Source organism: Salmo trutta, chromosome 31 (genome assembly GCF_901001165.1).
Source record: "Salmo trutta chromosome 31, fSalTru1.1, whole genome shotgun sequence".
Taxonomy (NCBI): Eukaryota; Metazoa; Chordata; class Actinopteri; order Salmoniformes; family Salmonidae; genus Salmo; species Salmo trutta.
The window spans coordinates 7,087,525-7,102,750 of NC_042987.1; the positions used below are offsets into that span (position 1 = coordinate 7,087,525).

At 42.1% G+C, this 15,226-nt stretch overlaps 1 protein-coding gene across 2 annotated transcripts in view; it reads right to left on the reverse strand.

Annotated features, from left to right (window-relative positions):
- LOC115169402 (serine/threonine-protein kinase STK11) overlaps positions 1-15,226 on the reverse strand; it is a 64,105-nt gene that overhangs the window by 39,975 nt on the left and 8,904 nt on the right. The gene's annotated exons all lie outside the window — the stretch shown is intronic.

The window sequence follows — 15,226 nt, forward strand, 5'->3', positions numbered from 1 at the left end:
GTGGAAGGGACTTTGTGGATCTGAGGCTCTTTCCCCTGTTGCCTCCATCATCCCCCAAATCCCACCAACATCAGCTGCCTCAGAGCGCAACTGGTCCTTGTTTGGGAACACACACACCAACACAAGGGTTGAAAAATTGGTGGCCATCCTGGCAAATGTGAGACTTTTTGAGCCTGACAACGAGCCATCCTCAACAAGGACTCAGAGTCTGATGTTCAAGAGGTGGACATTGAGGAGGTCCAGGGAGAAGACATGGAAGCCTGAGAGGAAGACAACCAAAGCTTTAGTTTGGACTTGAAAACATTTTTGGGAGATGCGATGGGGATTATTCAATATTCCATTTATTTTGTTGTTCAGTGAAATCATCCCATGTGAAGAGTCTCATTAAATGCTTTCAATATTTGTACATGAATGTATAGTTGTTTTGAAGTTCTAAAATGTATAGTTGTTTTGAAGTTAATTCATTGAAATTTGGCACTATTGGCCTTTTAAAATATTGTCCCATGTACATGTGTAATTTACTGATGGTCCCTAACTAGCTCCAAAAGGATATGGACTGTCAAACCAAATTGACCATGGGCATTAAGATTCGGGTCTCCTGCAGCTGCGCTCTGAATTGATGATTACTTGGGTGCTGCCAGCTGTGTGAATGTGTGCAGGATTGAAATAAACCCAAGGAAAACTGCAAATCTCAGTTTAGGACGAGACTGACTTTATGACCCAAATTATTCTATTTACACTTTGTATTCAATTTTGGCACTAGAATACATGTTTCTGACTCAGATGCCACATAGGCCGTTATACTTTTTAGGGACAGTTGCTCTTTAAGCCAGTAGTTCAGTGCACAGCGTCGGGTAACTGCATTCTGCCCACAGCTTATTGAAACACCATGTAGGGCACGAATGCGCACACACCCTCTTTCGCTAGTCTAAGTCGCCAGTCTCTCACACACACACACAATCTACACACTGTACTGTAGCTCTCCCTCTGTGGCGTGCCCGTTTCGCTCACCATACTAGCCTGCAGTCACAGGCTGGCCCAGTCCTTTGCTATACACCCAACAATTACTGTCTGCATCACTACTGACTGAGTCAGAGAGACATCCCGCCTGCAAGCAGCCACACACACAGCAAAAGGGACAAATACTGCTGCAAGGGATAATGCATACATGCCAGGCCATTTAAAAAGGCAGGGAAAAGAAATCTGCTTTAATCATACTAGTACAGAGCAACACCACAAAAAGTGTTATTGTTTTGGGTTACCATCTTTGATGTAAATATAGGCCTATGTTTATCAGAATTGTGGTCACTTCACTTCTTAGTACTGAAAAGGCAATTGATAAACCTTTGCTGCATCATCACTCTCATTCAAGGGTAAAAACAATCCGCATTCAAGTTCAACAAGAGCAGTTAGCAGCACTGCTGTTCTCTAGGACAGAAATTCGAGTGTCAGCTTTGTGCCGTCTAAAAAAGCGCTGGACTGTGTCTGCTGCATAGTGAGAGTCTATCTGCTCTGCAGTGGATCAAATGTCTCTCTGTGGGATGCTGTCCAGGAGGACGGAAACCTGCATTTTTACAAAACAATTTTACAATTGATCGACTGACTCTACATCAGTGGTCACCAACCCTTTGAGTCAAAAATCACTTTGCAGTCAAAAAGCAAGCAGAGATCTACCACTCAGATTCTTTTAAAAACATTACTTCAAAGAATTGAACATTAACATGATAAAAACAGTTCTAGGCCTAATACAATACATTTTGCACAGCATATTTGGCTATATGCTTGGCAATATTGTTCTTCTCAGACCATATTATATTTAAAATCTCAAGCTTTAATAACAAAATTGATGAGTTGGTGCAGCAAGGCTGTTTTATTTTACTGGAGTGATGGTACCTGCATCTGATGGAGATTGTGCTTTCAAGACAACTGGGAACTCTGGGGGGGGGCAAAAAAAAAGAAAAGAAAGTCAAATCTGACATCAGTGATCTTCAGGTCGGAAAGTCAGAGCTCTAGAAAAGATGCCCGCGTTCCCGACTTGAACTTCTGAGTTGGATGACCGTTCAAAACTATTTTTCCCAGTCATCCACCTGATGGCGAAACATCTGCCTCAGGCACGAATTTATGTTGTTCCTTTGACCAGAAAAAGTGAAATATTTTGTAGTAGTGTTGAATAAAAACTTAGACATGAACTCATTCATAAAAACAGCAGCTCTTTGTTGTATTCTTTAACAGTCCCTCTCTGGTCATAGTTTCAAAAGTCAAAATCTCATGTCGGCTAGTGTCAAACTTTGCTGTGGCTGGGGTCCTGGAAGCTGTGGGCACGGTGATTTGAGCTATCCGATCGGCCAGCGCAGTAGGCACACTCGATTTAGCCACAGATCTCCTGGTCTGCCGAGAAGGGGGAGTTGTCTTCCAAAATGGGAACATTTTGAACCAACATTCTGAATCAAGTGCACCTACCGCCAACAGCGCAACACACACAAAAAAAGAAGAGCGCAAGCCTTTATAGTTGGCATTTCGACAGAAGTGTTAGGTGATAGACTAGGAATGCCTTGAAGATCGACCGGTTGGTGACCACTCCTCTACACATAGAGCTTAAACTTGGCCTTCGCTACATTCTACAGCTGCCGGTACACTAATTCTAGGCTTATTCATTATGACGACAAACTTCTTAAAATGTTACCTGCTAGAAGTCCAATGAAATCAATGGACTCAAGGAACGTGCCTCCACACACAAACACACCTCCCCATCTCCCCCACTCAGGAGTGTGCGTGTGTGTGCAGCATTCCAAACCATGGCTCGGAATTTCAGAGGCATCGCCCAAGCAACAGGAATGGTCATTGCGCAATGGCAGAGTGTGAGGGTGCCCATCCCCGTGGCAACCCCGGGCAGTGAAAGCAGGAAGTGTTTGGCAGACAGGAATGTTAAGCGATGGCTGCTGTGAGTGTGAATGGAGAGAGAGAGGGGCTCAGGGTAGTACAGTACTATGGCATCCAGGGCCAGGCCTTATAAGGCTAGGTATGGCTCTCACACAGGCTTAAAAAAAAAAAATAGGATTGGGCCCACCAACACAGACATGCACAAACATATTACAGACCAACTGTTCCCACCAAAAGTGTGAGAAACTCAGGCATGTGCACAACAGCACATAGGACACACACTGGTGTGCTTAGTACTAGACCGTAATAATTAGAGGGTGTGAGTACAATACAATACAGAACATTGCATCGCTCCAAATGAATGCCCCATCCACAACAACACTGGTGGCTGGTAGCCGAGACATCAACACTAACATAATCAAGTCAATTTAAATCACATTCGAAATGGGCTAATTGAATCTAACCGAACTAGAACTTACAACAAAAATCTATAGAAAAATGTACAGAGAACGTGTTCTACAAAATGCCTAGAATCTGAGACCCTGCAAGCAAAGCAGCCTAAACTGAGTTGTTCCTCCATCTCTAAATACTTTCCCTCGGTGAGAACTCACTCATTTGGCAGTTGCATTAGCTCGCTCCTCTATATTTAGACACGCCAGCGGCTCATCACAAGATTATTAAATAAACTCCACTGTGTGATTAAAACCTCAGCTGTGGTTCGAAAACAATTGCCATTTTATAGAAAGAGAGAGGTGGTTACAGTAAGGCGTGCATGCATTTTATCATATGGGTGGCCCAAGCGGGAATCAAACTCAGAACCCTTGCATTGCAAGCGCCCTGCTCTACTGACTGAGTTGCACAGGACTGTGGATGACGTGGGTCTGGGTCATCCAGGTCATGACACCTATTCAAGTGATCATTGTGATGCTCTGAACAAAACCAGTGGAGTGCCAAGGGGTTAGCCTACGGTAGAGCCATATATTTAAATTAGGTTAAGTGTATCTATTAAGTCAACCAAAATCAAATTTTAGACATTTCAAAAATATACTGCCCTAATTCTTGTATGACTTTAACATATGTATACCATATATGCATACAGTGGGGGAAAAAAGTATTTGATCCCCTGCTGATTTTGTACATTTGCCCACTGACAAAGAAATGATCAGTCTATAATTTTAATAGTAGGTTTATTTGAACAGTGAGAGACAGAATAACAACAAAAATATTGAGAAAAAAAGCATGTCAAAAATGTTATAAATTGATTTGCATTTTAATGAAGGAAATAAGTATTTGACCCCCTCTCAATCAGAAAGATTTCTGGCTCCCAGGTGTCTTTTATACAGGTAACGAGCTGAGATTAGGAGCACACTCTTAAAGGGAGTGCTCCTAACCGCAGCTTCTCACCTGTATAAAAAGACACCTGTCCACAGAAGCAATCAATCAGATTCCAAACTCTCCACCATGGCCAAGACCAAAGAGCTCTCCAAGGATGTAAGGGACAAGATTGTAGACCTAAACAAAGCTGGAATCGGCTACAAGACCATGCAGCCATGGCCCAAGCAGCTTGGTGAGAAGGTGACAACATTTGGTGTGATTATTCGCAAATGGAAGAAACACAAAAGAACTGTCAATATCCCTCGGCCTGGGGCTCCATGCAAGATCTCACCTCATGGAGTTGCAATGATCATGAGAACGGTGAGGAATGAGCCCAGAACTACACGGGAGGATCTTGTCAATGATCTCAAGGCAGCTGGGACCATAGTCACCAAGAAAACAATTGGTAACACACTACGCTGTGAAGGACTGAAATCCTGCAGCGCCCGCAAGGTCCCCCTGCTCAAGAAAGCACATATACATGCCCGTCTGAAGTTTGCCAATGAACATCTGAATGATTCAGAGGACAACTGGGTGAAAGTGTTGTGGTCAGATGAGACCAAAATGGAGCTCTTTGGCATCAACTCAACTCGCTGTGTTTGGAGGAGGAGGAATGCTGCCTATGACCCCAAGAATACCATCTCCACCGTCACACATGAAGGTGGAAACATTATGCTTTGGGGGTGTTTTTCTGCTAAGGGGACAGGACAACTTCACTGCATCAAAGGGACGATGAACGGGTCCATGTACCGTTGAGAACCTCCTTCCCTCAGCCAGGGCATTGAAAATAGGTTGTGGATGGGTATTCCAGCATGACAATGACCCAAAACACACAGCCAAGGCAACCAAGGAGTGGCTCAAGAAGAAGCACATTAAGGTCCTGGAGTGGCCTAGCCAGTCTCCAGACCTTAATCCCATAGAAAATCTGTGGAAGGAGCTGAAGGTTCGAGTTGCCAAACGTCAGCCTCGAAACCTTAATGACTTGGAGAAGATCTGCAAAGGGGAGTGGGACAAAATCCCTCCTGAGATGTGCAAACCTGGTGGCCAACTACAAGAAACGTCTGACCTCTGATTGCCAACAAGGGTTTTGCCACCAAGTACTAAGTCATGTTTTGCAGAGGGGTCAAATACTTATTTTCCTCATTAAAATGCAAATCAATTTATAACATTTTTGAAATGCGTTTTTCTGGATTTTTGTTGTTATTCTGTCTCTCACTGTTCAAATAAACCTACTATTAAAATTATAGACTGATCATTTCTTTGTAAGTGGGCAAACATACAAAATCAGCAGGGGATCAAATACTTTTCCCCCACTGTACGTACGTACACACACACACACACACACACGTTCAAAAGTTGGGTCACTTAGAAATGTCCTTGTTTTTTAAAGCACATTTTTTGTCCATTAAAATAACATAAAATGGATCAGAAATACAGTGCAGACATTGTTAATGTTGTAAATGACTATTGTTGCTGGAAATGGCAGATTTTTTATGGAATATCTACATAGGCCCATTATCAGCAACCATCACTCATGTGTTCCAATGACACGTTGTGTTAGCTAATCCAAATGTCTAATTTTAAAATGCTATTATTACAAAACCCTTTTGCAATTATGTTAGCACAGCTGAAAACTGTTGTTCTCATTAAAGAAGCAATAAAACTGGCCTTCAAGACTAGTTGAGTATCTGGAGAATCAGCATTTGTGGGTTCGATTATACAGGCTCAAAAAGGCCAGAAACAAAGCACATTCTTCTGAAACTCGTCAGTCTATTCCTGTTCTGAGAAGTGAAGGCCAAGAAGGCCAGCATCCCAGAGTCGCCTCTTCACTGTTGAAGTGTTTTGCGGGGACAATTTAATGAAGCGGCCAGTTGAGGACTTGTGAGGCGTCTTTCTCAAACTAGACACTTATGTACTCTTGCTTAGTTTTGCACCAGGGCCTCCCACTCCTTTCTATTCTGGTTAGAGCCAGTTTGCTGTTCTGTGAAGGGTGTAGTACACAGCATTGTACGAGATCTTCAGCTTCTTAGCAATCTTCTCATGGAATAGCCTTCATTTCTCAGAACAAGAATAGACTGATGAGTTTCAGAAGAAAGTTCTTTGTTTCTGGCCAACAGGTAGGGTGTTTAATATGAACAACAATAACAGTGATGTACTGGGCAATACGCACTACCCTCTGTAGTAGAGGTCGACCGATTATGATTTTTCAACACCGATACCGATTATTGGAGGACCAAAAAAAGCTGATACCGATTTTTAGATATGACAATTTCAAGAATACTGAATGAATAACTTAATACATCAATAAAATGTATTTAGTCTCAAATAATGAAACATGTTCAATTTGGTTTAAATAATGCAAAAACAAAGTGTTGGAGAAGAAAGAAAAAGTGCAATATTTGCCATGTAAAAAAGCTAACGTTTAAGTTCCTTGCTCAGAACATGAGAACATATGAAAGCTGGTCGTTCCTTTTAACATGAGTCATCAATATTCCCAGGTAAGAAGTTTTAGGTTGTAGTTATTATAGGACTCTCTCTCTCTATACCATTTGTATTTCATATACCTTTGACTATTGGATGTTCTTATAGGAACTATAGTATTGGCAGCCTAATCTCGGGAGTTGATAGGCTTGAAGTCATAAACAGCGCAATGCTTGAAGCACAGCAAAGAGCTGCTGGCAAATGCAGGAAAGTGCTGTTTGAATGAATGCTTACGAGCCTGCTGCTGCCTACCAGTGCTCAGTCAGACTACTCTATCAAATCAGAGACTTAATTATAATAACACAGAAATACGAGCCTTAGGTCATTAATACGGTCAAATCCAGAAACTATAATTTCGAGAAGAAAAAAAAGTTGATTTTTTCAGTGAAATACGCAACAGTTCCGTATTTTATCTAAACGGGTGGCATCCCTAAGTCTAAATATTGCTGTTACATTGCACACCCTTCAATGTTATTTCATAATTAAGTACAATTCTGGCAAATTAATTACGGTCTTCGTTAGGAAGAAATGGTCTTCATACAATTCGCAACGAGCCAGGCAGCCCAAACTGCTGCATATACCCAGACTCTGCTTGCACAGAACGCAAGAGAAGTGACACAATTTCCCAAGTTTAAAGAAATTCATGTTAGCAGGCAATATTAACTAAATATGCAGGTTTAAAAATATATACTTATGTATTGATTTTTATGGTTAGGTACACATTGGTGCAACGACAGTGCTTTTTTCGCGAATGCGCTTGTTAAATCATCACCCGTTTGGCAAAGTAGGCTGTGATTCGATGATAAATTAACAGGCACCGCATCGATTATATGCAACGCAGGACAAGCTAGATAAACTAGAAATATCGTCAACCATGTGTAGTTAACTAGCGATTGTTAGATTGATAGTTTTTTATAAGATAAGTCTAATGCTAGCTAGCAACTTACCTTGGCTCCCTGCTGCACTCGCTTAACAGGTGGTCAGCCTGCCACGCAGTCTCCTCGTGGAGCGCAATGTAATCGGCCATAATCGGTGTCCGAAAATGCCGATTATTATGAAAACGGCCCTAATTAAATTGGCCATTCCGATTAGTCGGTCGATCTCTACTCTGTAGCGCATTACAGTCAAATGCCAAGCAGTTGCCATACCAGGTTGTGATGCAACCTTGCTAGCTAGCTGGCTAACTAGCTTCTTTGCATCGATTTGATGCAAGACAGACACTACTGGATGAGATGATAGATAACCTATCACAGCAACAAGTTTGTCAAACTTGCGGGAGTTGGTTTGGCAATTCTCTCTCTCTGGCCCCTGCTCCTTTTGCGCCCTTCCCCCACCCACCTGTGCTGAAACAACAAGCAGTACATCGCCTCTCCTGAGTCACACGAGCAAGTCCTCATTGAATTTTTATTATAATTAAACATGTATTTCAGCTATTTTTTATTTATGCAGGATCCCTATTAGCTACTGCCAAGGAAGCAGCTACTCTTCCTGTGATCCAAGAACATTAAGGCAGTTATATACAAATATATACAAACACTTTGTACAAGTGTACCCTCAGGCCACTACTCTACAATACAAAATCCATGTGTAAGTGTGTAGAGTGCGTGTGTTATTATGTGTATGCGTGTGTTTTCACAGTCCCATAAGGTGTATTTTTATCCGTTACCTAACGTGGAATAGAGTTCCATGTAGCCATGGCTCTATGTAGTACTGTGCACCTCCCATAGTCTGCTCCCGACTTTGGGATTGTGAAGACACCTCAGGTGGCATGTCTTGTGGGGTATGCGTTGGTGTCCAAACTATGTGCTAGTAGTTTAAATAGACAGCTCAGCATTCAGCACGTCAATACATCTATACTACTACTGAAGTCAATCTTTCCTCTACTTTGAGCCATGAGAGATTGACATGCATATCATTCATGTTAGCTCTCCGTGTACATTTAACTTCTTGGTGACGGGGCAGTATTCGGAAATTCAGATGAATAACGTGCCCAAATTAAACTGCCTGCTACTCGGGCCCAGAAGGTAGGATATGCATATTATGAGTAGATTTGGATAGAAAACACTGAAGTTTCTAAAACTGTTTGAATGTCGTCTGTGAGTATAACAGAACTTTCGGTGTAAAGCTATTTTGAAATCTGACACACTTCTCCTTAATCCAACCGCTGTATCTATAATTCTTTCAATAACTGTTGTAAATTTTATCAACGTTTATGAGTATTTTTGTAAATTGATGTGCTCTTTCACCGGGGGTTTTGGAGGCAATACATTTTCTGAACATCACGCGCCAATGTAAAATGGGGTTTATGGATATAAATATGAACTTTATCAAACAAAACATACATGTATTGTGTAACATTGATTCCTGGGAGTGTCATCTGATGAAGATCGTCAAAGGTTAGTGATTAGTTTTAGCTGTATTTCTTGTTTTTATGACGCCTCTCCTTGCTTGGAAAATGGCTGTGTGGTTTTTATTGTTTAGGCGCTGTCCTAACATAATCTAATGTTATGTTTGCCGTAAAGCCTTTCTGAAATCGGACAATGTGGTTGGATTAATGAGAACTGTATCTTTAAAATGGGATATAATAGTTGTATGTTTGAGAAATTTCTATTTCGCTAGCGTCCCACATGTCCCAGAGAGGTTAAGGGCCAGCCAGTGCAATTTTTCCTAAGTCCCTCACTGGACAGTAATCCAGGTGTGACAAAACTAGGGCCTGTAGGATCTGCCTTGTTGATAGTGTTGGTAAGGCTTCTCCCCACCTTTCTATACAACGTCCCACAGTTAACAGTGCATGTCAGAACAAGAACCAAGCCATTAGGTTGAAGGAATTGTCCGTAGAGCTCAGAGACAGGATTGTGTTGAGGCACATATCTGGGGAAGGGTACCAACAAACAAACAATCTGCAGCACCGAAGGTCCCCAAGAAGACAGTGGCCTCCATCATTCTTAAATGGACAAAGTTTGGAAACATCAAGACTCTTCTTAGAGCTGGCCGCCCGGCCAAACTGAGCACGGGAGAAGGAGCTTGGTCAGGGAGGTGACCAAGGACCCGATGGTCACTGACAGAGCTCCAGAGTTCCTCTGTGGAGATAGGAGAACCTTCCAGAAGGACAACCATCTCTGCAGCACTCCACCAATCAGGCCTTTATGGTAGAGCGGCCAGATGGAAGCCACTCCTCAGTAAAAGGCACAGGATAGAACACTTAGAGTTTGCCAAATGGCACCTCTCATACCAAGAGAAACAAGATTCTCTGGTCTGATGATTGAACTTTTTGGCCTAAATGCAAAACATCAAGTATGTGTTTTAATCAAATCAACTATATTCACTGAGCTTGTCTGATGCTTTAAGCACACTAGGATTAAATAATTAAGGCACACAAATGACTGGAGGGAGTCCAACCAGCAATTGATTTGAGTGCCGGGCCGGAGTCATATTTGCTGCACTAAAAAAAAAAAAAAAAAAAAATTGTTTAAAGTGTGACTGACTAGCGCCCGTTGTCGCTCTCTCCTCCCTGCTGCAGCGACCACCACAGAACATTTAAGTGTTTACCACGCTGTCCGTGTTGCTACATTTGCAACATATTTACAGCCATTTGACTGAAAAGTTGCTACCAAAATTCCTAATTTGTTTAGGAAAAACATTTCCTACTCCCTCAACCCTTGCTCTCTTTACGTGGCACATGTATTAATGTGACCAAAGACCTATTTGCATGGGAATAGTATTACTAGAGAACGTTGGTTATGTAATTATTACTTCAGAAAGTCCGTTATTCCAGAGGATGATTTGGACGGGATTCGTTTTTTCCAAACTGCCCCCTGTAATTCTTTAAAAATACAGACAGACATACAGTTGAAGTCAGAAGTTTATATGCACCTTAGGCAAATATTTAAAATCAGTTTCACAAATCCTGACATTTAATCCTAGTAAAAATTCCATGTTTTAGGTCAGTTAGGATCACCACTATTTTAAGAATGTGAAATGTCAGAATAATTGACATTTACATTTACGTCATTTAGCAGACGCTCTTATCCAGAGCGACTTACAAATTGGTGCATTCACCTTATGATATCCAGTGGAACAACCACTTTAAAATAGTACATCTATATATTTTTGGGGGGGAGGGTAGAGGGGGTTAGAAGGATTACTTAATCCTATCCCAGGTATTCCTTAATGGAGGTGGAAGGTGGTGATTGACTCCGCTGTCCTGGTGTCGTGAGGGAGCTTGTTCCACCATTGGGGTGCCAGAGCAGCAAACAGTTTTGACTGGGCTGAGCGGGAACTGTGCTTCCGCAGAGGTAGGGAGGCGAGCAGGCCAGAGGTGGATGAACGCAGTGCCCTTCTTTGGGTGTAGGGACTGATCAGAGCCTGAAGGTACGGAGGTGCCGTTCCCCTCACAGCTCCGTAGGCAAGCACCATGGTCTTGTAGCAGATGTGAGAATGATTTATTTCAGCTTTTATTTCTTTCATCACATTCCCAGTGGGTCAGAAGTTCACATACACTCAATTAGTATTTGATAGCATTGCCTTTAAATTGTTTAACTTGGGCCAAACGTTTCGGGTAGCCTTCCACAAGCTTCCCACAATACGTTGGGTGAATTTTGGCCCATTCCTCCTGACAGAGCTGGTGTAACTGAGTCAGGTGTGTAGGCCTTCTTGCTCACACACGCTTTTTCAGTTCCGCCCACAAATTTTCTAAAAGGGTTGAGGTCAGAGCTTTGTGATGGCAAATCCAATACCTTGACTTTGTTGTCCTTAAGCCATTTTGCCACAACTTTGGAAGTATGCTTGTAGTCATTATCTATTTGAAAGACCAATTTGCGACCAAGCTTTAACTTCCTGAGTGATGACTTGAGATGTTGCTTCAAAATACCCACATAATTTCCTCCCTCATGATGCCATCTATTTTGTGAAGTGCACCAGTCCCTCCTGCAGCAAAGCACCCCCACAACATAATGCTGCCACCCCCGTGCTTCACGATTGGGATGGTGTTCTTCAGCTTGCAAGCCTCCCCCTTTTTCCTCCAAACATAATGATGGTCATTATGGCCAAACAATTCTATATTTGTTTCATCAGACAAGAGGACATTTCTCCAAAAAGTATGAGCTTTGTCCCCATGTGCAGTTGCAAACCATAGTATGGCTTTTTTATGGCGGTTTTGGAGCAGTGGCTTCTTCCTTGCTGAGCGGCCTTTCAGGTTATGTCGATATAAGACTCGTTTTACTGTGGATATAGATACTTTTGTACCCGTTTCCTCCAGCATCTTCACAAGGTCCTTTGCTGTTGTTCTGGGATTGATTTGCACTTTTCGCACCAAAGTACATTCATCTCTAGGAGACAGAACGCATCTCCTTCCTGAGCGGTATGATGACTACGTGGTCCCGTGGTGTTCATACTTGCGTACTATTATTTGTACAGATGAATGTGGTACCTTCAGGCATTTGGAAATTGCTCCCAAGGATGAACCAGACTTGTGGAGGTCTACAATTTATTTTCTGAGGTCTTGGCTGATTTCTTTAGATGTTCCCATGAGGTCAAGCAAAGAGGCAGTTAGTTTGAAGGTAGGCCTTGAAATACATCCACAGGTACACCTCCAATTGACTCAAATTATGTACATTAGCCTATCAGAAGCTTCTAAAGCCATGACATTTTCAGGAATTTTCCAAACTGTTTAAAGGCACAGTCAACTTAGTGTATATAAACTTCTGACCCACTGGAATTGTGATACAGTGAATGATAAGTTAAATAATCGGACTGTAAACAATTGTTGGAAAAATTACTTGTGTCATGCACAAAGTAGATGTCCTAACCGACTTGCCAAAATTATAGTGTGTTAACAAGTAATTTGTGAAGTGGTTGAAAAACGAGTTAATGACTAGCCTAAGTGTATGTAAACTTCCGACTTCAACTGTACGCACACACGCACCAGTCAAAAGTTGACACACCTACTCATTCAAGGGTTTCTTTATTTTTACTATTTTCTACATTGTAGAATAATAGTAAAAAGACATCCAAACTATGAAATAACACATATGGAATCATGTAGTAACCAAAAAAAAAATGTTAATATGTCAACCAGCTTCATAAGGTAATCACCTGGAATGCATTTCAATTAACAGGTGTGCTTTGTTAAAATTTAATTTCTGGAATTTCTTTCCTTCTTAATGCGTTTCAGCCAATCAGTTGTGTTGTGACAAGGAAGGGGTAGTATACAGAAGATAACCCTATTTGATAAAAGACCAAGTCCATATTATGGCAAGAACAGCTTCAATAAGCAAAGAGAAACGACAGTCCATCATTACTTTAAGACATGAAGATCAGTCAATATCGGAAAATTTCAAGAACTTTGAAAGTTTCTTCAAGTGCAGTTGCAAAAACCATCAAGCGCTATGATGCAACTGTCTCTCATGAAGCAACGCCACAGGAAAGGAAGACCAAGAGTTACCTCTGCTGCAGAGGATAAGTTCATTAAAGTTAAAGCCCAAATAAATGCTTCAGAGTTCAAGACACATCTCGACACCAATACGAAGAGCCATGCTTGGGCCAAGAAACACGAGCAATGGACATTAGACTGGTGAAAATCTGTCCTTTGGTCTGATGAGTCCAAATTTGAGATCTGCCGTGTCTTTGTGAGATGCAGAGTAGGTGAACAGATGATCTCTGCATGTGTAATTCCCACCGTGAAACATGGAGGTGGTGTGATGGTGCTTTGCTGGTGACACTGTCAGTGATTTATTCAGAATTCAAGGCACACTTAACCAGCATGGCTACCGCTGCAGGCTACCACAGCATTCTGTAGCGATACAACATCCCATCTAGTTTGCGCTTAGTGGGACTATCATTTGTTTTTAAACAGGACAATGACCCAAAACACCTCCAGGCTGTGTAAGGGCTATTTGACCAAGACGGAGAGTGATGAGTGCTGCATCAGATGACCTGGCCTCCACAATCACCCGACCTCAACCCAATTGAGATGGTTTGGGATGAGTTGGACCACAGAGTGAAGGAAAAGCAGCCAACAAGTGCTCAGCATATGTGGGAACTCCTTCAAGACTCTTGGAAAAGCATTCCTCATGAAGCTGGTTGAGAGAATGCCAACAGTATGCAAAGCTGTCAAGACAAAGGGTGGCTACTTAAGAATCTCAAATATAATTGGATTTGTTTAACACTTTTTGCTTACTACATGACTCCATATGCGTTTAATTAAAAATCAATGTCCTCCAAATCATAGTTTCACAATTAATGGCACCCATAAAGATTACTATAAATAACATCTACCATAATTAAACCAGGAATTCAATTCCACTTATTTAAGTTTATGTAAGTCTTAAGCAACTATATTGAGCCATTACATCACTTCCTGTTTTACTAGGGTATAAAAAAATGAGAACACGCATGCAATATCCCTTTGTCATCCAACAGCATGTAGAAAACAAAAGAACTGACAGTTCAAAAGAGAGAGATGGTCATTGATCTTCTTAAATCTGGTAATGGCTACAAGAAGATCCACAAACGAGGTTTCAAAAAGCACCATCAGACGCCGCCTCCGCAACCACAGGCTCTTTGGAAGTGTTGCCAGAAGAAAGCCCTTGCTGAACCCAAGACACAGACGCCAGCGCTTGGAGTTTGCCAAACGTCTTTTAAATTATGACTGGAAGAAGGTGCTCTGGTCAGATGAGACCAAAATTGAACGTTTTGGTTTGATACAGCATTGGCATGTTTGCCATCGAAACAGAGATGCATACAAGGAGAGGTACCTCATACCCATGGTGAAATATGGTGGTGGGTCAGTGATGTTTTGGGGCTGTTTTAATTCCAGAGGTCCAGCGGCACTGGTTAAGATTGTGCCATCAATGAATTCCACCAAGTATCAGGCAATTTTGGCTAACAATCTGGTTGCCTCTGCCAGAAGGCTGGGACTTGGCCATAGGTGGACTTTCCAACTAGACAATGACCCAAAACATACCTCAAGATCACCACAGAAATGGTTCATGGCCATCTCAGTCGCCGGATCTCAGTCGCCGGACCTCAATCCAATCGAAAACCTGTGGGCTGAGTTGAAGAGGGCAGTTGATAAGCGCAAACCCAAGAATGCGAAGGATCTTGAAAGGATCTGCATAGAGGAATGGTCCAAAAATCCCTCCAAATGTGTTCCTTAACCTTGTCAAACATCACAGGAAAAGACTCCATGCTGTTATCCTTGCCAGAGGTGGTTGCTCTCCCAATCAACACCTGTGATTGCTTTATGCCTCGCTTTATGTCTCTCTCAAATGTCAATATGCCTTGTATACTGTTGTTTTGGATAATTATCATTGTTTTAGTTTACTGCGGAGCCCCTAGTCCCACTGTAGATGCCTTAGATACCTCCTTTGTCCCACCTCCTACACACGCAGTGACCTCACCCAGTGTAACCAGCATGTCCAGAGATGCAATCTCTCTTATCATCACTCAGTGCCTGGGCTTACCTCCACTGTACCCGCACCCCATCATAATG